The following is a 22685-nucleotide window of genomic DNA, read 5'->3' on the forward strand; positions in this document are numbered from 1 at the left end:
AATCCTTGAGAAACAGAACGTTATGCCATTCATCAGACGCTGGCACCACTTTAATTTAGAAACCTAGCGCATACAAGTATGGTACAGAACCATGTTGCATACCCTAGGATAGGAGCAGCACACCGCCCTATTAAATTCCTATTTCCTATTATAAAAAGAGGTTAAAAACATAAATAACTTATCATAAAAAAACACATATTTAAAAGAGCACGCTGGTAACCTATTTAATTTTTTAAATCTCTCTCTAGTGCCTCATGTAGCCTATAGGACAGCCACTCCCGAGATCATTTACTGAAGGTCTCATCCCTCTTGTGGGGCCAAAAAGAGAACTGCCACTCCCAAACTAGAGTTTACTAAATTAAAACTAGCTCATGTCAGAGTTCAATAGAATAAGTACCATTGTGATTCAATGCACTCATGAATCACTGTCATAACAGTGATCATATCAGGTGTTCACAAAAAGTGAGCATATCCTTTCCCCCCGGTGGCTCCCGTCAACGGTCATGAGTCTACAGGCAAACTCAGGCTACTGCCACCATAGCTGCATGTCGTCTGCAATCTGAAACAGAAGCTGACGATTTTCTTTTTTCTTCTTTCACGCTGTTATTTCTGTGCTTGTATCCATTTAAGGTTGAAGCACGTTGTTCTTGGCACAACCCGTAGCTATTTGGGTTATCTGTCCAATATTGTGGTTTAGTGTTGGTCAGTGAGAGAGAAGTTGGTGTAGTTGCTTTACATCTATCCATTCAGTTATTAAACTCTATCTGGGTATCAGTCGGTACGGGGATGCGAACCCAGTGCCTACTGGTCTATGTAGCTTAAAAAATGGACCACCAAGGCCGATGTTATTAAAAATTAGGGCCAAATGGGCATTAATGAACGGCACCTTTTTGTCACGACAGTCGGATCACAATTACTTCCCTTGAAAACTCTCAAGCCATTGCTCACCCAGCAACTGATTACGCAGTTCGCGCTGTTGTCAAATATTCCATCATATATGTTTGAACGACATATAGTTTAGGAGCAGACATTTAAAAGTGTAATCATTTTGTAAAACATTAATGTTTTGTGCATAAGCTGAGTCTAATATATTTCTAATTGTCAACGAATCTAGTTTTGATGTAAAATAAGTCCCGCGCAGTGATATTGTATACAAATGTCAAGGAAGAAACAATATGGCGGATAAGTACTTGACGTGCTTCGAAAACATGATTAAGTGGATTCGTTATATTTAAAACAGGTATGTCCAATTTCTTTCCTTATTCGGGGTACATCTAATAATATAATAAATGTTACTGTATGTGACATTGGCGTTTGTTATTTTCATTTATGTATGTGTAACGCCAGCAGATATTATGTTGTGTATTTGTGTTGTGTCTTCGATGTTACCTAAATTCGTCTATGGCAACCATTTGAATGATTTATCAGTACTCTATTGTAATCTTCTACGTGTCACTTGTGTCAAGTGCCAGGTTGTCAGCTCTTATTGGAGTCTTATCCTTGTTCCAAACCTTTTGTTGTTCCATCTTAAAACTACATATTAATTTCTTATTTTTGCTTAGAACCTTGATCTTGACACCATCAATTTCAATTTCAATTTATTGTACATAAAACTCACATGGAGCAGGTACAAAAACAACAATTATCATGTGAGTATGAACTGCAACTGGAAAGAATTCAACCCCTATACCTCTATATCAAAAACTCTAAAGACTAACCCTAAAACTAACCCTAACCATTGGCATTGAAAGGGGGGTACAGGTCGAACTCATGCCATGCAATTTTCTAAAACATTACAATTTAGATTTGCGTTATAAAATTAATGTGGGTTTTAGTCCCAGACCTTTCATCAGGATTTGTTTTAATGCATTTACATTTTCATAGTCCAATTTGGATGTAGAAAATGGTAGTTCTTTCAATTCTATGTTTGAAAATGCTGTTTAGGATGTCGTTAAAACTAATGGTACTGTATTTCAAACAGTTTTTATCCAAAATAGTATAATGAATGGACACACAAACAAAAAATGTATAACTACTGCACTTACTGAATGCAAATGGGAATTGCTTGTCACTATATTAACAAATTAAATCTTCTATCAGCTATTTTTGGAAATTTTTCTTGTCCATTTCAAATGTGTTTCGATGGCTTTGCTTTTAAAATGACATATTTTTTTTTTTCAGTCTCATAAAACCTCCGAAAGAATTACACTATATAAAATATAAAACCAAATTTAGAGGGAATAACAGCGGTTGCAAAACAAGGCGTCGCATGAGACGTTTACTACCCTCATTTCCGACGTCTATTTTCACCACAGTTGCTCAGACTCCAGTTCATATTTTCTTGAACACATACTATCATACGAAAACAAAAGAAACATATAAAAGCCACTTTTTTCGATTTGCTGTCACATGCAATATTTCACTGACAAATAGTTGATCACCAGTAATCTTTGACTCATCCACGACATCAGTATACCTACCGATGTAACTTTATTCAAATTATAAAATGTAAACATTGAAAAAACACTAAAGTTCATCGTATCGCCGCCATTTTGTTGTTTTTCTTGCACTGGAATCCAAATATTTGTTCCTTTGGTACTAATATTAATAGAGTGCCAAACAGTAACCGCTATTTTATTAGTTTAAAGGTTGCAAGCCACCATTTACGTTTGCAAAACTTTATAAGTAGAAATTATTAATTTAATTTATAAAATATCAAATAAATTGCAAAAAATATATATAATAAATATATAAATATATATATATATATATATATATATATATATATATATATATATATATATATACACACACACACAATATCATGGAATAGATAAATTTAACAAAGTATCTACAATGAAAAATTACTAATTTGATGTGTGGTGTGTGGGGTAGAATTGTATGTCTTAATCTATAATACATCTTAAGTTTATGCTAATAAAGGTTCTTGTTTCTTTTTGAGGTTTTTTAAAATTATTTTTATTTTTTATTTTTTTAGGGGGGGTGGGGGAGGAATTGCCATTTATAAGTATATATATATATATATATATATATATATATATATATATATATATATATATATATATATATATTATACATTTATAAGTGATAAAATATTAATTTGTTTTTAATGCTATTAATTGTTCTAATAGGTAACATGGATATTTTTTATAACTTAGGTGGTATTAGTGGAAACAGTTATTTTTAAATATTAATAAGTAACTTTATTCTAAACTGATGACAATTGTCTGCATGTTTTTCTAAACATACCATAAAATATGCCCAATGAGAATGTTGTGTAAATTGACAATTGATTTAACATGATCTTAGTATGCAAAATGTATATTAAAAAGTTAATTATTTCAATTTAATGGGGTTTTGTGTTTTATAAACAGTTAAAATTGGGCAAGTGAATTTTTCACCATGACCAGTACATTTTCAAATCCACTGGTCCTATGGCAAGTGAATTTAAAAAATCAAAAAAATCTAGAACCCCATGTACATGGAACGCTTGTAACAGTTGGATATCGCTTATTCCTGCACTGACCAATCACATTCAAGGATAGAAATGTGAGTAATACTTGTTCCAATCTTGGGCCAACAATTTCACCAACGATATGCATTACTAGTGGACTACATTGCACACTTGTGGGGTAACCGACTCTGGCCCATAGAGCCGCCGCCATCAGACATCGAAATAAGTCGAGAACGGTCGTTCAGGTTACCGGGAGGTTACCACATGTAAGAAAAGTCGAGAATGGTGTTTCGTTCTCGACAAAAATTTCAACGAACAGTAGTATCGTTTCCGAACATAAATCAGGCAATGCATTTCGGACTTCCGCGTTTCCGATACAGTTTCAGAACGTCCGCGTTTTAGCAGCGTCAACTAGATGTGTGCCGAGTAGTTCGCAAGAACATTTAAATTAAACAGTCTATATAGTTGTGGTAACCTATAGGTTACAAGGCTATATTTTGTGGTAACCCCGTAAATGGGTTACCAGACACAATGCTTATTTCGATGCCTGCGCCATGTGACTGGAACATGATGCACAGTACTCTGTGGCATATATTGACCAATCAGAGCTATCAGGGTCAGATTATTTTTACTCTTGGAATTCTGCACGCACACTCTGGTCTACTTGACAACTTATTACGCATTGTTGATGATGTCTAAAATTATGGGGGGGGGTTATTATCTTTATTATGACATCACACATTTGGAATAATATCCTTTATAATGTCAGTTTGTATATATTTCTTTATCAACAACATTGACATAACAATGACGTAACACTGTTAGAGCTGTTAGTAACTTGTAGTGGTAGGTCAAATGGCGTGTTACAAAATGTTGAGGGAGGGAGACTGGTTGCGTAATCGTTGAATTAAAAATGCCACATGAATGTCAATGTCCCAACTAACACTATCAATTGAAGTAATTGTAGACCTACATGTACGTTTCACAAGTCATTTAAAAAAATGTTTTAATAATATGAGTCGGTAGTGCACACCTGAGATGCTTGGGTCGTAGTTCATGAACCACCACCTTAGAATCAGTGTGTTTTTCCCATCCCAACTACCGGTATCCTAATCATGTTCGTTGTATATAATAATGAAATTCAAGAAAAATTTATTCTTATATATGTTTAGATGCACATTCAGCAAACCATCTAACATTGAAAAGGTATATATATATATATATATATATATATAGTCGACCGTCGATAACTCAAACTTCGATCTTTCAAATACGTCGATCTCTCGAAGTGAAACGGCGGTCCCGGCCGAACTGCTATACAAACTAGTAATAACAGTCTTCGAACAATCAAACTTCGAACATTTGAAAAACTCTATCTCTCAAAGTAATTTTGTGGTCCCACCATAAAAAAAAATAAGGGATATTGCACTTCCAAAACTCGAAGTTTGTGGAGTGACTGAGCCTTTTAACTGTACCGGTAATACTTTAAAGAAAAATGAATTGTCACCCAAGCCAAGCTATCGATGATACACGCGGTAATAATAGATCGCCGACTATGCGGAATGAAATGATCATACATGCCTGCATTGGGTTGTCAGTGTTTGTACACGGCAGCGGGCCTCATTACACAAAGTACGGATAGTCTTGTAATCTTCAAAGAACTGTTGTAATAACAATTAACGCTGTTTGTTTTTTCTCTTAAACGACTGCATCATGTCAAATTTGTTAAAAGTACATAACCTAGTGCTATTTGGCATACAACGTTTTGATTTGTTATGTTATGTCTCACTATGTTAGTGAGGGTTTTTAAAATGATTTTTGTGATTTACAATAATTTTTCTATTTATATTGTGTATTTTTTATTTGGTAAACAAACGTACTTAGTGCTAATCGACATTCAGTATTTTAATTTATTACAACGTTACGTTCCGCCTTGTTTTGACATTTGAAAAATATATCAACTTTAATTTATCGCTTACTTCCGGTTATATGTAAGTACGTGCTTTCAGTTTTCATTTTTTTTTTACTTTACTGTCAATTAATACAATAAAAGTACATAGAGATGTACGTCAAATTGATCGGATTTATCTCGTTTCTGTTAATATTTACTTAGTTTTATCATATACACAGAAGAAATGTGCTAACATCCGATATCAACGAAATGATAATACTGCAATGCAGTTTCACTTTGAGGTCTGCTGTACGAATTTAGAACACTCGAACTCCCTGACACTCGAACTATTTCGTCGTCCCCTTCAACTTCGAGTTAACGAAGTTTGACTGTGTGTGTGTGTATATATATATATATATATATATATATATATATATATATATATATATATATATATATATATATATAATTGTGTCCGTCAAATTATCTGAATAGTACATATTGTAATGAAAAAATCAAATTGTCTGCATCAGTGTATACATGTCTTAATTATATTTCTATAGTACTACTCCTGAAACGTTTTAATAAATTATAATTCCATTTCTGAAAGGGAAAAGAAGTCAGACTACATTAATGAACCAAACAACATAAAATTAGAAGAAAACATTATTGGTTTATCTGTTCATTTTTGCAACATATGTCTCTGCATTTACATGTAGCAATTACTTCATAAATTAATAATGCTTGGTTTTCCACTCGCCTTAGCATTTTGATGAGTGCAATTTTTCACTCACCTAAGCGTTTTTCAAAAGCCAAGGACTGGATATACATGTAACATAACCTGTCTTTGTTTACAGTAATCAGGCTTTGTGTTACAAAATAATTTGAGGGTACATGTAAAAAAAAAAAAAAAAAAGATCATAAGTGTCCCTACTAGGTGGTTATATGGTTGAAATCTTTTGAACTTGGACAGTTCATGTACATGTGCTTTGACAAATTTTAAACAGCAATTCTCTTACTATAATCATTCTAAAAATTTATTAAAATGTATCCATTAAAGGCATTCATTTACAGATTGTTGACCTAATTAATGGCCCATCAAAGTATTTATTGAAAATATATACCTTTGATTTGTTCTTAAAATTACTTTATTTAACCATCTACACCGTATCCCACTTATAATCAGTTATATTGATATTTAGTAAAAAATAACTGAATTATGGTGTTGGTCCATTAATTAGAAAAAAATAATGGTAATTTGGGGAACTGACATGTGACGTACATGCAGACCTGTCAACCCTCCCGGATTCCGCGGGAGTCTCCCGGTATTTGATCAAATCTCCTTTCTCCTGTGCGGGAGACAGTTTCTCCTGTTAAATGACATTTTTGTAAGCATAAAAAAAAATCGATCCTCTTTTGTAAAAATAACAGAAGGGAAGTAACTCTGCCTTTTTTTTCTCATTCGGAAAATGTCGACTACTTTCGGTTTCCGAGAATGTAACAGGCCGAATCTGTTTAACCTTTGCCGAAGTGAGAATTGTGGGATAGCCTATTTATATTGTTAAAAAAGCACATGGAGTTTATAAAATGACGTGTTATTATAATGTTTGTTGTCATCGTAATGGCTACGAAGCGTGTTGCCGCTAATTCAACAGGCTGTGTATTGACATTCAGTGGTTTTTTTTTTGGTTTTTTTTCTTTCTTTTTTTTTTTTTTTTTTTTTTTTTTTTTTTTTTTTTTTTCAGTGTTGCCATATAAAAAAAAAACAACTATCCAATTTAGTTCTAATAACACCTCTGAATTGTAAAATGTCTTCCCACTGGATTACATAATGCAACTATGACGAATCTGAACTGCCTGACTCCCGAGTTGACAGCGATACACACGATGCATGTTAAAATCACATGTCACAGCAAGACAACGAAAAGACCAATTAGCTGTATAAACATACATGTGTCAGTTAATTTTGTATGTTTGTGCGGTAAAATGTTGGTTATAAGGGTACACTTCAAGAAATTATTTTTGTACAATTAAAAAATGTTGTGTTTGACATTGACATAAAGTTACTCACGGAAATGGGTATAATTCCGGTATATTTCACACGATGTCCGTAATGAGGTTTTACTTATGATTAATGAAAATACAATGTTTATTGCGTCATTATAATGATTTTAAATAAGTACCACGCCACCGTTCCTCATTATAGTAAAAACTGAATATTAATTTATAAGATTTATATAAATTTGTTTTTGGTACTTGGGTACACTAACCACAAATGATAATGTAACGCAACCTGTAAGGCTGTAAGTGTAATACCGTAAATGTACTAATTAAAGAAAAAAATTCTTGTTCATGTTCTTAACATTTTTGGATAAAATATTTTTTTTTTTTAAATATGTTTTCAATCATAATATTTAAACTTAAAAAAAAAAGTTTTTTTTTATAATTTTTTTTTTTTTTTTAATGCCAAGATCTAGAAGTATATATGACATTATAAAGTATTCATATAACTTATTGTAATAATGTTTTTTTTTAAATCTTGCGATTTTGGGTTAAATTGTGTGAATTTAAAAAATCTCCTGCTTTTTGACAAAATCTCCTGCTTTTTCAACACACACCTCCTGCTTTCTCTTGACTAAAGGTTGACAGGTCTGGACGTACATGTATGTATATTTTGAATCTCGTAATAGGCATCCCCCCAAATAACTGCAGTGTCAAAACCCATTGCCAAGCTTGTATAACGAGAATGCTTGACTGTCCTCTACGAAGTAGGGTAAATAAAACAAAAAAATTAAAACAAGTTATTAAAAATTATAAAAACAGGTAATTTATTTTAGTAACAGAAGCATTTTAAATGGTGACAGTCCCAACCAGGTAGGCCTTGTACCATGTACAGGTAAATTTATTGTTAGTCATATACATGTGGAAAATCTAAACATCAGGGTCATACATATCTTAATTTTCCATCCTGTCAAATTCATTATCCCATGGGTAATTACATCTGACTTAGAATAGCAATTGTAACTTTTTTTTAAAGAATGCTGTGAACTACTGCAATGTTTATATATATATAAAATGGCTGTGCATATAGCCTCCAGTAACAAGGGTTGGCTATACATGTACACAACAAAAAAATTATATAGGCGGTAAACAAGTAGTTGATTGATCCAGGGCTCATCATGTACATTGCTAAATTAGTCAATTGCTAATATTTATACAAAATGGTTACAAAACGTAGTCTTTGGCTAATAAAACTCTCCTCAAATTAATAATTAATAAATTTCAAGGAAATACTTTACATAATTTCTCAGAATTGGCTAACTCAAAATTTGTTCCAGTGTGAGCCCTGCACATGTTGATCCATTGATATTACTGGAACAGGAGGAATAAATACATACTATAAGTACGAACAGTGCAAGGACATTACCATAATGTGGTCTTAATGGGGGTGGGGGTAGTTATCTGATGGACAATCCCTGCAATTGGCAGTGTCATTGAGGTTTTAATTCTCGAATTCATGACGTTTCGCCCCCAAGGTAGTTCGCCCCCAAGTTGATTCACCCCTAACTGTTTGCCTGTTCGCCCCAAACTATTTGTCAGTTCGCCCCAAACTTTTAGTCAGTTCGCCCCCAACTCCCAATTATTTGTTAGTTTTAAACAATTATTATATTGTTTCTTTAGAGGCATGCTAAAGTGTGTGTGTGTGTTTTTTCTTAGAGTCTTTCCACAATTTGGACGGATCATGAGTTAGTTATATATATAAAGTGTTTCATAAAATTAAAAAGAGCACTTTTACACATAGGGTTGCACTAGAGGAAGCTCGGCACACACATATGGGCCCAGACCACACATTCACATTGACACAGTGGTATCTTTATGGGGGCGAACTGGTACCTATGTGGGGGCGAACTGGTTATGCATGTGGGGACGAACTGACATCCTGTTTGGGGGCGAACTGACTAGGGGCGAACAGACATGGAGGCGAACTGGCTTGAGGGGCAAAACGTCTGGTACCCTTAATTCTTCATGGCACATTTTTTTGCTGTGGACTATTTGATTTTTATTCCTTGGCATGTTTTTTGCCATAGAATTTTTTTTTTAGTGCAGTTGTTGGCGGACACTTTTGTATGTACGTTTTTCATGGAGACTTGTATGGATTGCGCAGGGGTGGGGAAAAGCCCTTTTTTCCCGGTCTGGGACCGATTCTCGATCTCTGAGACCGAAATTATTTTTGAAAAACGCGTGTTTGCCGGTCCCGCTTTTGTCATTCTTGTCGGTCCGAAGCACCTGTTCATTTCTATTATTGGAACAAATTCCTATCGGTCAAGTGGACCGGCCCAGATATCGGTATCTTGTGCATGATTTAAAATAATAAATAAATAGTGGTCAATATGGCTGGTGTTTCAGACGTTTATGATTTTAAAGTCTGCCTAAGTATATCACCAGTCACTGAAGTCGGACCTACAGTAGTGTCAATCGACTGCCACTAGACTAGACATTTATCAAAGTCGCTGAGCCGGTCAAGAGATTAAACAGACATTAACGATAGCACCATTCTTGGTTTAGAAAGCCATCAAGGTATTACACTCCAATTAAAACAAAGGACCCAGAATTTGCAACTGGTTACAATCAACACCTGTCAACACCTGTGTACGGAGCTTTGTCGGGTCGAGTGTCCTAGTCTGAAGCAAGAGGCTTTTGTGCAATTCTCGGAACCGAACATACGGGTACTTCGACCCCTGGCCACCATTGTTGATCATGTGACGCGGTGAAGCTTCTCCTTAGATACGTATGGTTTGATAGTGAAATGAGGCAACTTTGGTCGATCATTTACAACAGTTAACAGTCACGATGCCTAACACATGTTGTGCAGTTGGCTGCATAAACCATAACATGATGTTAAAAAAAATATCGTTTTACAAATTTCCAAAAGAAGAGACTAGGTGCCGCTTGTGGGTAGGGTCATTAAAACAACAAACCTGATGGAATTCCATGGCTTCCCTCACAGAATGTGACTACGTTGACTTTAATGTTGTTGCTTGTTGACACCAACAGAGATTAATTTAGCAAACAAAATGGTTAAAGCATGTGCAGTGATAAAAATCCCACATTATACTGTAAATAAAATACACAATTCCATCGTCTTCCATGAAAACCTACCGGCCTCGGTGGCGTCGTGGCAGGCCATCGGTCTACAGGCTGGTAGGTACTGGGTTTGGATCCCAGTCGAGGCATGGGATTTTTAATCTAGATACCGACTCCAAACCCTGAGTGAGTGCTCCGTAAGGCTCAATGGGTAGGTGTAAACCACTTGCACCGACCAGTGATCCATAACTGGTTCAACAAAGGCCATGGTTTGTGCTATCCTGCCTGTGGGAAGCGCAAATAAAAGATCCCTTGCTGCCAATCGGAAGAGTAGCCCATGTAGTGGCGACAGCGGGTTTCCTCTCAAAATCTGTGTGGTCCTTAACCATATGTCTGACGCCATATAACCGTAAATAAAATGTGTTGAGTGCGTCGTTAAATAAAACATTTCTTTCTTTTTCCATGAAAACCCCCCCAACAAAACGATGTATCCAGTTCTTGAATAAAGAGTATATTCCTTTATCATTAAATTTGTGTGGTCTTTATTTTTCATTTATTTTGCCATACCACAGCTACTACATCTTATTTATTTATTTTTTAATTTTAAAATAAAAGTTTATACTGCTAAATTACACACATATAATAATTATAATATAGGCCTAAATTCTTGTTTAAACTTTAATTATTATTATTATTTTTTTTTTTCAAATGTGTCTGTAGCAGGCCTGCAGTAAGAAAATAAAGGTCGTCTCTCCCCCCCCCCTCCCCCCCCCCCCCCCAGTGTGTTTAGTATTTACTTTGGTGCAGAGGGTAAATAATGTGTGTGTGCCTTTGTTTCAGTGTATGTATGTATATATATACATATATATATATATATACATGTGTGTGTGTATATATATATATATATATATATATATATATATATATATATATATATATATAAATTTCTAGGGAAATCACTAATGTGTGTGTGTGTGTGTATATATTTCTGTATACATACACTACAATATATATATATATATATATATATATATATATATATATATATATATACACACACACACACACACACACACACACACATTAGTGATTTCCCTAGAAATTTGTCAAGGCATGGTAGACCAAACACTTTTGGGGCATTTTCACCATTTTCATGGCACTTTTTTCATTAAAAATACACAAAAATTAATTGAAATAAACATTAATGTAATTTATGTGCTTGCTTTAATAAATGAATGGCAAAAGATGTAAAAGGCATATTTTATTAATTAATAATACTTTTTTGGGTGTTTTATAAAGGCAGTTTTAGAATTAATTAGTGAAAAAGGCTTATTTAATCTCAGGGCAGCATGGTGCTGATTAAGGCAAGATGGTGCTAGACTATTGAGGCATGGCGCTGCACTGTGCTAAAACAAGCTAGGGAAAACACTACACATACATATACATAAATCTAAAAATACATAAAAATCTATTCTATTATGGATCAATGTAATTTGGTGGTTGTGGTACATTTGTAAATTTTACTTGTTCAAGTTAGAGGACTTACCTTTTTACATATATATGTAGTTTCATGGTATTCTATAGTTCAGTGTGTGTGTGTGTGTGTGTATATGTGTGTGTGTGTGTGTGTGCGTGTGTGTAATCTGCTTTAGAAATTACCTGCAATAAAATGAATGGTCAACTGCCATATCTGATATTTGTTTTCCATTTTGAAAACACTGTTTGACATGATGAATATAGCATTTAACTATCTCATTCATGTATTTTCCTTGAATATGCTACATAAGTGCATCTACATGAGGTAATTTAACCCAGGTTAAAAGCAACTTAGGTTAAATATGTGTAGTCTAGTAGAAGGCATACCGATATAGATCAGTTTATTAACAACCATATTTGCCTCCTTTCTCCAGCTGTATACTATTAAAAATTAGTTTATAGATATTACTTAAATTGAACTGCAATAACAATTCCAATACAGCACAAGACCGAACAAGAAAATATCTGCAATATCCATTGTGACTAGATATAAAACAACACCCATATTATACATATATATATTAACCATTATTTACTCAGGTAAGTTTTTGTGTTTTATTTCTAAATATATATACCAGGTTAAACCCTATTATTAAAACATTTGCATGTTTGTTCGACGAGGTAACACTTATGTTTTATTAGGTTGTAGACCTCGACATGAAAATAACTGAGGGAACTGATTATTTGCTCCCTAATGTAGTTTATGGGGGGCAATTTAAAATATTACCATATTGATACTACATGTATATAAATTCACATGCCAAAGGAAACTATATATTATTCTCCTTGAAACTAATCTCAGGTGTGATGGGTAAGTAGAGAGAGATATTGCTCCCCCTAGATGTCAAGGTCTGATGATGGCTATATTTTATTATTGCTATGTTATGTTGCCTGCATTCAACCGGTAAGGAAGGGCAACATCATGTGGTAATTTTGCAATCTGTAAAAACAAAAGCATTTCATTATTTCAAGAAACTGTATTTTGTTTTAAGAATAAAAGAATGTATTCAGTGGAACATTATACTGTTGCCAATACATCTATGTAATAAGATATGACAATAATACTATTGTAATTTTGAACTTGTAAAGTAACAACTTTGCCATTGTTTAATTATTACATATTATTTGGAAATAAAATAATTTTTAAATCATAAAAATAATCAACTTAATCATGCATACAAATTTTATTATAAATACAAATTATATATTTTGTAGCCCACATCATACTTATTATATTAACAACAAACATAAGCATCAACAAAAATTATATTCTGCCCAACCTGCCCTGTCCTCTCGACATTCAAAGTACACATCGGTACTAAATATAGATTATACTAATTCAGATTCCCGTTGTTCGTTTCTCTTAAATGGCAACCCAAGCTGTTATAATACTCATAAGACATATTGCAACTATGTGTTAGCTACAGAAAATAAATGAAAATATGTAAGGCATGTAAAAAGTTAATATGATAACTTTATTCTATGTAAACCAGTAATCACTACGGCTTTGTTTCACCCCAAAGACCCGGATGATCGGTAACTAGGCCGTGTGACGTCACGTGGTTCCGAGAATACAAACTGCTTAAAATAGCATAAAATATAATGAAATAATCTATAAATGTATTTATTGTTGACTGTTCAATGTAGTGTATCCAATAATTATAAAGGATTTTAAAATTAACAAAAGGTTTCCACCTTTTTTTTAACAAGTGGGAGTAAGCAGAACAGCTACATGTACTGTTATCTCAAGAGCCAGTAGAGGTCAAATTTCATCCAATCAGTGATGACGTTATTACTCTCTTTGTCTAAACATGTGCTAGCTTAGGCTGTCAAATGTTTCGAACAGTGCCATCATTTATTAATTTTCAGGACACAGTACTGAATACTCGTACTTTTTATACATACATGTATATGGGAATTAAAATTCATAACTTTTATTCCTTTTTAATATTATTTATTCTATTATGTAAAATATATACAATTTGTGGGGGTTTTCACTGATCATTATTAAGTGATTAAATTTTTATTTTTTTATTTTATCGTTTCGCATTCATGATTCAAATAAAAACTATACAAATATCACTATGATTTTTTTTTAAACTAATTGGCAAATATCATTTTTTTAAATGTTCTTTTTTTATTATTCATTTCTTCTTTCCCCCCCCCAGTAGTGATGACATCAAGTGGGACCGATTGACAATTTTATTTTTCCCCACCCCTGTCCGATCGCATAATATTGCCCCTACAGTATTCCAAAAAGGAAAACAAAAAAGAAGATAATTTGGCAAATTTTTCTACACACCCAGAGAGAGTGCTCAGCAAGGCTCAATGGGTAGGTCTAAACCACTTGCACCGACCAGTGATCCATAACTGGTTCAACAAAGGCCATGGTTTGTGCTATCCTGCCTGTGGGAAGCGCAAATAAAAGATCCCTTGCTGCCTGTCATAAAAAGAGTAGCCTATGTGGCGACAGCGGGTTTCCTCTAAAAACAGTGTCAGAATGACCATATGTTTGACGTCCAATAGCCGATGATAAGATAAAAAAATCAATGTGCTCTAGTGGCGTCGTTAAATAAAACAAACTTTACTTTTTTTACACACCCAGAGCTACATTTATAGCCCTGTACTTGCATAGTCTGTAAAAAAAAAAAAAAAAAAAAAAACCATTCAGCTTTGCATGCATACGTGTACACATGCACATAGTCTGATAAAACATTCACAAAAAATCTTTATTGCATAGAAACACCATGATAAATAAATATTGATCTGATGAATAATTAATATTTAATCTCTCATTAGACAGGGAATAGAAAATTACTCTTTTGATTTTTGTCATGCAATTACTGTGTCTTTTTATCTTGGTTTATGTTGGCAACAGTTTAATTGAAGCTGGTATTTTATAGCCCAGGACATGCTATTGGGAACAGTGTTATGAACACACAAATTCATTACCAGGGTATTTAGTTTTCAACTATCAAGTTGTTTAAGCCTTGATGTGACATGCAAAAGCTGTAAGATCAAACCACTGGCTGAACTCTGATTTGTTTTCGTTGCTGGCAGGTGAGCACTCCAGCGACCCTCGATGGACTTGAGTGGTTTATACATGCCTGTCTGTGACGGGTTGTATTATGATATGGCATTGTCTGTCCATTTGTCTGTCCATAACCTTTTTGTTTGGGGAGCATATCTTTCTTATCAATTCATATACATGTAGGATCATCAAACCTTTCTTGCAAGTACAACTTGGGATGGCAGTGTGTTGCACAACACTGTGTCACTGTGACCTTCTTTTTACCATTACTGCACATTTTAAGAAATTCTTGTCTGATCCAAATCTTCTAATCAATTCATATAGCATCATCAAAGCATGTATTGCATACCATAACTACATGTAGGTCACTGTAACCTAATTTTGACAGGCATATCATGTACCTCACCAGCACTCTTTACAAAAACCCCAACAACATAATATTATATGTATATTATGTGTGTGTCTGTGTGTACATGCAGTATTCATGCTTAAGAACAATTTTAACTTGCTCTTCGGGCAAGTTTTGACAGCACTTTCACTTGCTCTTGGGTTTTTTTACGTGCCTAACTTAAACTTTTTCAAATTGTAAATGCATTTATCAATATCCAAACAACATATACTACGATAAGAAAATATTTATTTTGGACATAGAACAATATTTTAGTATCAGTCAATACCATTCACTTCAGGGCTAAAAATTGGATAAACTGTTACTGACTAAATTGGTTATTCTTTCCAGTAACTAGTGAGGTTTTTTTTAATCCATATACAGTTAGTAGCATATGACACAGAATTCTATATACTAACACTGTTGACAAAGTTCTTTTTTGAAAATGTTTAGAATCGGAGGATTCTTGTGGACTGCTTCCAGGGGAATCTCGTGAAAAAAGCTGAATTTTTAGCCCTGCACTGAAAACATAGTTAGCCATGCAGATTACAATCCTTCCTTTTAACCTAGGAGCATCGGAAGCAATTAAACGTTGGTACGGCCATATGAAAGCAATGTATATGATAAGATCTATACTATGCGAGCATCATAGAAAGAGAGAAAAACATTCCTGGCCCAAAATGCTTCTAATGTGCCTGTACCCGGACTATCAATAACATTATTTTCTTATACATTGTATCTTAACATCTAGTCAATCCACTGTGACTGCCGATGAAATTCATCATGTTCCAGGCTTGTAGGTCTGTTAAAATTTTTTTAAATACCAGTCAACCTGGTTAGTAAATATAAAAGTACATTGGCCTACAGATATTATTACTAGCCCAAGATTCTTTTCCTCAATTTTTTTGAAAAGTTTTTTTCCATATATAATTTATAAAATAAACTATTTGTCAGCATGGTTTTATTTTGCAACTAAAACAAAAAAGTAGTGGGGGGGGGGGGGGGGGGGGAAAGACCCCCAAAAGTAGTTGCATGTTTATTTGTTTTTATCATGTTGGTCACCAGCACAGAGAATGATTCTTTTACCTCAAACAACTGTCCATACAGATCCTTTTTTGTGGTTCAGTATGTTTGTTGCCAAGCTAAGCACAGCCTATTAATAATTAGAGAGAAATGCCCACTTTGCTGTTAATTGCTAAATTGTTATATAGGAATGTTAGGCCAGCTAGTGTGAATCAAACCAACTAGCATTCAGTATGTAGGTCCATGTAATTTGGTACATTTTAACATAATTCTTATGTGTGATCAATTACTGAATGGTGTGGATTTTTTTTCTGAAGTGTAATGTTCGACACTTTCGTTCCTTAAGGTAATATAAGGTAGTCAACTACTAATAATTTCCTCTTCAAAAACATAAAATTAGTGCAGGTTTTTTTGGTTTAGTATTCAGAAAGGGAAGTTTAATGTTCAGTGGTAATTCTTTTTTCCAAAGGTAGGTTTATAATTAATTAATTTAAAACTTGAGTGGCCATGCAAGAGACCGGGTGTCCGATGGAAGTATCTGAACCTCTTTTGGCTATAGCCATGTTAATAAAGTAATGGTAACCTGTAGTATGGAACCTGATCTTACAACTATGAAATACGTATAGATTAAAGTAATATATCACATGCATATACGTATATATATCGATCATTGAAATATTGGTGATTATTCGACCATGCCAGGTTGCTATTGTTGTTGTACAGTGTATATACGGTGTACGTGCCTTGGGTAGAGTGGGATTAATAGTCTTGCTGTAGAGATTGTGATACGCATACAAATCTTAAATAGTCAATAATGACTGGCACAACCTTTTGTTTGCTCGTGTGTTTGACTTTCGTGACGCACATACCCAGGTACATGTGGCAGATTTAAATACAATGGAAATATTGGAAAGCCGTATTATAGGATATTGGGGGAATGGCAGGATTAAATCTCAGTCCCAACTTAGTCATCAATAAAAATAATATTAAATATTATTTTTTATCTATAGGAAATACAGGATTATATATTAAGCTTTTATATTAACAATTTATTAGTTTCATGCAGAATTTTTTTTTTTTTTTCGTTTCTTTATAATGATATATGATGATGACCCATTGACCAAATCTCTCACTTAAGTATTGGGAATAAATTAATAAATTAATTAATTAATTAAATAATTAAATAACTAAATAACTAAATATTTGAATTAATTAAGTAGAAGATTTAATTACATGCAAGTTCTGGGCACACTCCTCAGTTTTTCTGGGCTGTCTGTCCAGGACAGTGGGTTTATGGTTATAATAGTGAGAGAGAAGTCGGTGTGTAGTGGGCTTACACCTACCCACCGAGTCGCTACATTCACTCTGAGTGGAAGCTGGTACCAGGATACGAACCCAACACCTACCAACCTGAGGTCTGGTGGCTTAACCACAACACCACCAAGACCGGTGTCCTGCAATAATCAGTTGTACCGGTACATTTTTATAATTGATCATCATATTGGTAGCATCCAATCGATTAATTTTGGATTATAAATAATTAATCAGTGAAACATCCTTAGCTGCAGTGGGTTTATTTTGCATGGTTACACTAAATACCATTGTTTGACATCCGATAGCTGATGTAATTTTATATTGGGGTGTCATTAAACATTCATTATTACTATATCCATATATATGTATGTTTTTAGAAATTAAATGCGAGTTCTTTTATCTGCTATTCCTGCCACAGTGTGGGTGCTAATGCTTTTTAACATACATTTTTTTTTTATAAAAGATCCCTTGTTACTAATGGAAAAATGTAGCAGGTTTCCTCTCTAAGACAATGTCAAAATTACCAAATGTTGTGGTATGCACTCTCCTGTCTGTGGGATGGTGCATATAAAAGATTCCTTGTTACTAATGGGAAAATGTAGCAGGTTTCCTCTGTAAGACAATGTCAAAATTACCAAATGTTTGACATCCGATAGCCGATGATTAATAAATTAATGTGGTCTAGTGGTGTCCTTAAACAAAACAAACTTGTTTTTTTTTCTTTTTTCACACTTAGTTACAGGTACATGTACTTTGTTTGAAACCCATGCTGGGGTGTTGTTAAGCAGTCATTAGTTCATTCATTTAATGAATAATTAAATCAATCATTGGCTTGTTTTTATTGCTTCTGTTTCAGCCAAACATGGAATCTGTTTCACGGAACTGTACCCGTTTCACCAGACTGACCTGAATCACAAGAAGAAGCAGACAGTGGCGCCACCTAGTGTCTGAACCGAAGCTGTGTGTGTACCGCTGTCAGCGTGGATGACCTCACTCACAGATGGCGACAGGGTTATGTAAGAATATTATTTATGTCGGCTAATATGTCACAGTTCTATTTGTGACCTCTCTGTGATATGGGACAGTGCATGTGCTGTCACTTGAACTGTGCGAAGTCTCAAATTATCAAATTATCCAACAGTTTATAAAGAAGCTGCTATTTGTCAGAACTGCCTAATATTAATTTATATACAAGTTGAATTTGTCAAATATATTACATGTAGATTTACAAATTCACCAAATATCTGATTTGAGAATTAGCACTTTTTTAAAACATTTACCATGCAGACACACTGTTTTGGTTTATATATTTGTTTCTTGCCCACTGGATAGGGTTATCCAGCTTTTGCATGGTGCTAGAAAAATCTGTCTGACCCTAGGGCTAGATAAATCCGTCCGACCCGAGGGCTAGACAATTTCTACGTACGCGTGACGTCATAACTCCTGTTTTACGACGATTGACGTCATAACTCATGGTTTTCAAAATTCTGTTTGCCATTTCACGTTGTATCATTGTTTTAAAAATATTTAAACAAATTAATATTTTCAACTTTATATTTATTGGTAAGTTGAAAATTACATATTTATGTCATTGCATAAGTTGGACTATATTTTTCCGCGTATGATTAAATGAGTTGGCAGGTGAAATGTATACGAATCGTTCTACAATAAACAGACCGTAGCTTACAAAATTAATGTTTTGTTACTGTAATTGTTGTGAGGTATAGATACGGCAATTCCAACCCGTCGGGACAAAATGTTTTTGTCCCTCGGGTTGGAATAGCCTTATCTATACCTCACAATAGTGATAGATTCTATTATTCTTCTAAAAAGACATTTTGGGGTATAGCGCTATGGAATTGATTGCAATCCCAGTCAATGGGCTATGAGGGGCCTACCCCAGAAAGAAAATGGGTCAAGTTTAGGGCAAAGGTTAAGAAAATCATACATTAATGATAAGAGTAATTAATTTTGTTAAAAGGTTAACTTAAAAAAAAATCTACAAAAACATTTGGGTATATGGTGCGATATCCGTTGGCAGTGTATGTGTACATTTTAAAATTAGGTAAAATTACAAATAATAAGTTTTGATCATTTTAAACAGAACTTGCATCCTGCTGTATATTGCTAAAGGATCTGTTGGTTTATTTCCCATTCCAGCCACTGCCCCACAGCTAGTACTGGTATATTTTAAGAATGGCCCCAAAATGTTTTTGAGGAAAAACTGTTGCTATAGATACTACATGAGTTGCTGTTAAATATCATTTATCTTGCAAGTTTTTCAAAATATATCTAATGAGCAAAAGTTAGTTGGATATGTTTTAATGAGTTAAATATGAGCTAAAGATAGCATTATATTTCTTGCATATCCTCAAAAACATGGTTTAAAATAACATACAACTTTGTTTCCCAACTAAAACATATTTATTTCACATGCCCTTGTAGTTAACTTGTGCATCATACAGCAGTCAGTATCAGTCATGCTTATTTCATTCGGATTCGGAACTATTTTCTCGTGCCCCTATCCAGAACGGTTCAGGCACGCCCACCATGGATCCATGTTCTGGCATCGCCAGTCCACGGTTCCATGGCGGGGGGTTATTTCATTGGATGCTGTGGCTGTGGTGACTGGGTCATCACCTAGGATTAGCCAGTCATTTGTCTTTAAATTGATAATGTGTGATATAAATAATACATGATTTTCTCACAATGACTAAGAAAAGTCATCTTCATTAATGTTACAGTTTAAATGTACCGGTACACATATGGATTGTTTGCATTTACATGGATTTCACTCTTTAAAAAACTAGCCAAATTTTATTGAGCATTTTGTTGAAATAAAAATAATTGTATATTTTCAATACCATTATATTTGAAATAAGTTTGTTTTGTTTAGCAACACTACTGACACAGGTTGACTTTTTAATCATCAGCTAAATTGTTTTCAAACATTTAGTATTTTTTTACCAGTACACTCATGTAACATTAGTATGCGTGACACAAAAGTCTGTGCTTTTAACTATACATTACATTACGTCTTGAAACAAGTGTTGAGGTATGTTTGTGAACAAACAAACAACGTTAATTTAATTCATAAAACAATTGTTAAAACAACACATCTTGATTGTGAATATATGTATAAAACTGATAGATAACAATTTGATTAAAAAAACTCCAATGCACTAAAACCATACTTTTGCCAACCTCGATCAATGTGTTTTTGTATCACCTGTCAACACATGCCTGTCACTGCTGTAATAATCAACCTTGTATGTCAACTTACACAAGTTTACATAGAAGCTTCAATACATACCTTATTGTAATTTATTAATCCATAAATGAAATAAATGTTTTATTTTATATGTAAACATCCAAACATACTTTGAATTTCCCTCCGAGTGACACAACACAACCTATATGGCTGCCTAGACTATAAAGTTTACAGCATGGCCTATTTTTAGCTATAATCTGTTTCATTGATTGTCCTGTATGGCTAACGAACACAATTTGTGCTCATTTACACAGTTAATAACAGATAACTTATTTTGAATGATCATTTGCTTTTTTATATTGTCATTTTGTGTTACCTAAACTAAGGAGCATGGAACACCATTTATATTATATCATATTTGCATAATCTAAATTAACCTGAAACAGAGTAAAAGAAAGAAATGTTTTATTTAACGACGCACTCAACACATTTTATTTACGGTTATACGGCGTCAGACATATGGTTAAGGACCACACAGATTTTGAGAGGAAACCCGCTGTGCTTCCCACAGGCAGGATAGCACAAACCATGGCCTTTGTTGAACCAGTTATGGATCACTGGTCGGTGCAAGTGGTTTACACCTACCCATTGAGCTTTGCAGAGCACTCACTCTGGGTTTGGAGTCGGTATCTGGATTAAAAATCCCATGCCTCGACTGGGATCCGAACCCAGTACCTACCGGCCTGTAGACTGATGACCTAACCATGATGCCACCAAGGCCGGTTGAAACAAAGTATAATAGGAAGTGTTTGTTGTTTAGAACTTAGGAAAAGTCTGATCCATTACCTCTTTGTGGTTTCTTTGCACAGTAGCAACAAAAGTGGTTGTTTTAATATTTGCGGTGCAGGTTTATGTGCCGTGATGCAGGCCAGTAAATACAGGTGGGTGCCACTAAAAAAGTGCTCATTACTTGAGTTTAAAAAATATTATTCAGTTTTTAACTTTTAGCAGTAACACGTTTATTGTTCTATTGTACTGTGGCGGAGAAACAAATATTTTTAAAGAAAGATTTTAACTTCAAAATATAGCACAAATGCTTAGGTGTACAGACTTATATGTAGGTGCCACCAGTGTAGTCTTAGCGGAAACCTGCTATATACTTTCTTCAGCAGCAAAGGATCTTTTATATGCACTTTCCCACAGACAGAACAGCACATACCACAGCCTTTGGGACATTGATTGAGATGGGGGGGGGGGAACAATCAGAAAATGGTCTTAATGCACTGAGGTGGTTCAATTGTATGACGTAAACACCCCAGACAAGTGCTCTACCAGCTGATCTCCATCCTCCCTCGTTATCTTTGAGAGATGGTGAGTGGGTAAAGTCTGATGTGTGGTCAGTCTAGGATTGATCCCTGTCGGTGGGCTCCCTTGGGTTATTTCTTGTTCCAGCCAGTGCACCATGACTTGTCTGTCAAAGGCTGTGGTATGTGTTATCCTGCCTGTGAGATGGTGCATATAAAATATTCCTTGTTACTAATTGAAAAACGTAGTGCTCAGGTTTCCTCTCTAAAACTATGTCAAAAGTACCAAGTTTTTGAAATCCTATTAATAAATCAATGTGCTCTAGTGGTGTTGTTAAAACAAACTTTAAACTTTGAAAGTATTGGGTTGTTTAAAAAAAGGTATGTGGCTATATCTGCTGAACTTGGTGAGTTGAATACTTCTGAG

At 34.2% G+C, this 22685-nt stretch overlaps 1 protein-coding gene across 5 annotated transcripts in view; it reads left to right on the top strand.

The window, feature by feature from the left end:
- The first annotated feature begins 1114 nt into the window (after window positions 1–1114).
- LOC121384047 (tubulin polyglutamylase ttll6-like) overlaps window positions 1115–22685 on the top strand; it is a 74799-nt gene continuing 53228 nt past the window's right edge. For all 5 annotated transcript variants that reach the window (XM_041514238.1, XM_041514247.1, XM_041514255.1 and 2 more), the window contains exons 1-2: window positions 1115–1240; window positions 18600–18759. The gene's annotated coding sequence lies outside the window, so the exon portion shown is untranslated. The remainder of the gene's footprint in view (window positions 1241–18599; window positions 18760–22685) is intronic.

The sequence above is a fragment of the Gigantopelta aegis genome, chromosome 2 (genome assembly GCF_016097555.1).
Source record: "Gigantopelta aegis isolate Gae_Host chromosome 2, Gae_host_genome, whole genome shotgun sequence".
NCBI lineage: Eukaryota > Metazoa > Mollusca > Gastropoda > Neomphalida > Peltospiridae > Gigantopelta > Gigantopelta aegis.